Consider the following 2526-nt stretch of genomic DNA (forward strand, 5'->3'; position numbering starts at 1 on the left):
ACTATAATGGATGGTGAATCATGGAAAATGGAAGTTTTTTTTACTTTATTTATAATTTTTATAAAAACGGATAAGAAAATATTTTATAATAAATATTCCATTTTTCATTTCGTTTTTAATTTGGTTTTAAATACTTTAAAAGTCTCTTTTTATTTTTTTGTTGGGTGGGGAATTAAAGTCAAAATATATCCTTTTTTTTTACAACCATAGTTCTTAAAAAAAAAGATGCAACAAATTATATTGTTGTTGAACCCTATTAAGGTAATGTATATCTTCATTTTAAGCTGATATTAGATACTACAAAAATCTAAAAACAATTTTATTTGTTGGTATAAACAATTTTGTTAATTTTTTTCTAGCTTTTTTTGAAAAACGTTCCACTGTGCATTGAGTTCTGCTTGAAGTTGAATGTGCGAAACTTGCCCATAGGCATCATCGAGTGCCACGTTTTATGTTTTGCCAATGGCAGCCTGGTGCTGTCTCCTACAAGTCACTATCCTCACGAATATACCCGTAAGTATGTACATATATGTATGTGGTATGTGGTGTGTAGTATGTAGTTGTTATGAGCCCACGGGCGGCACTCACATGGAAGAGAAGACGTAACGTAACGTAACGTAACGAAACCACTCATTCTCAATCTACCCTCGGTTAGTGCACACTCGAGACCCTTGGGCAGCCACAAAAGCAACTCCTCCAACTTCTGACAGCATAAATCGTTGCGTTTTCTTCCTTATCTATACACCCAAAGAAAAACTGCATAGTAGTGAAAATAAATACACTCATAAAAGATACAAAATACACATTTTAGCACTTTAAATTTCTATAAAAATATAAATAATATTAAAATTAAATGTGAAACACATATATTAACTAAAAACATGTTAAAGTATTAAAATTAATTAGTAAACTCAAGATAAAAAAATAATTGAAATAAAACATTAAAATTAAATATATAACACTTTTATGTCACTTAAAACATATTGTATTATCAAAGATTAATTAAAAAGTGGTAAACATTATATTAATTATAAAATATGTTGACTTGAAAAAGTTCGTTATAAAATTTAAATTCCTTTTACAATTAATATAAAATCCATTTGAATTAATTATATTCAATATGCTTACATAATTAATAATCAAACAGTGTCATATTTTCCCTGATTTTTTTTTTCATATTTCACAATAAATCAAAGCGTTTTAAATAGTTTTTAAGTAATAATTTTTTCTCTGAGTGTATGTGCGTGTGTGTCTTTAGGTAGAACAATAAAGCCATATTGGCAGTTTAATGTGCAGCGAAAACAACAATTGAGCAGCATTTAAATGACAGCACGCATACGACACGTTGTCCAGTGCAGTGCATTCTAAGCAGCTTTACTCTTAAACATCTGCAGCTGAGCTATAATTTTCAAATCGATTGCCTGATAAGCACGTAAACAGCCTGAGCAGCAACAGCTTCTTCTCTCTCTCTCTCTCTCTCTCTCTTTCTCTCTCTTTGCTTACTCATCTTCTCATCTTCACACATTTACACTCACTCACATATAGACACACCCAGACACTCTATTTTACACCCACACATAAGCATATTGAGTCATAAGAACTTCATTTTTAGCAGCATTTTCAGCTTTCAAAAAATGAAAGTCACACTTGAACTACAAACAAGCCGAAATTTAAGCATTCCTTGCACATTCTTTTTATATCTAAAAATATTTTTAAATCTTCATCAATTCATTGATTAAATCAAAAGCAGATATACAATATTTGCACTACCAAGCTTAGATAGATTTTTCATTTATTAAACATAGACAAGTGTTGGTGATTCAGACAACTTTTAAAATTTGTTAAATATCTGAAACAAATTTTTATTATTTATAATAAAAATAAATAATAAAATATAAATTTAAATCATAAACGTATAGTTTTGATCAAATTTATTATTTTATTATATTTATAATTTTTGACAAATTTAGAATTCTTAGGAAAATACTTTAAAGTTTTCTTTAACTCCTAAAGAAGCGTAAAAATTTTGATTTTTTTTATTATTTATATCATAAAATTATAGTTTTAATCAAATTTATTATTTTATTATATTTATAATCTATTTAAAGTTAAGATTTCTTAGGAAAATTGTTTTTTATTTTAAATTCTAAAAGAATCGCAAAAATTTAAATCTATTTAATATCTTAAAAGAATGCGTAAAAACTTTCAACCAATTTTGATTAATTATAACATAAAATTAAAGTTTTGATCAAAATTTTTTTATTATAAATATAATTTATTTAAAATGTGGATTTTTTTAAGAAGTGAAAAAAAATATGTTGAAATTTTTTAAATTATTAATTTTCTTATAACTATTGTCATTTCTGAATAATAACAGAGCATTATAGTTTTATTATTTGATTTTTAATATCAATCAAGAACAACAATTAAAAAACAAAACTACATCATTTTCTGTAATAAAAAAAAAATTTTTAGTTTGCATTAATTTTATAATTTCAATAATACTATCATTTTTAAATGTGAACA

This window comes from Drosophila innubila (genome assembly GCF_004354385.1).
Source record: "Drosophila innubila isolate TH190305 chromosome 3L unlocalized genomic scaffold, UK_Dinn_1.0 0_D_3L, whole genome shotgun sequence".
Lineage (NCBI taxonomy): Eukaryota > Metazoa > Arthropoda > Insecta > Diptera > Drosophilidae > Drosophila > Drosophila innubila.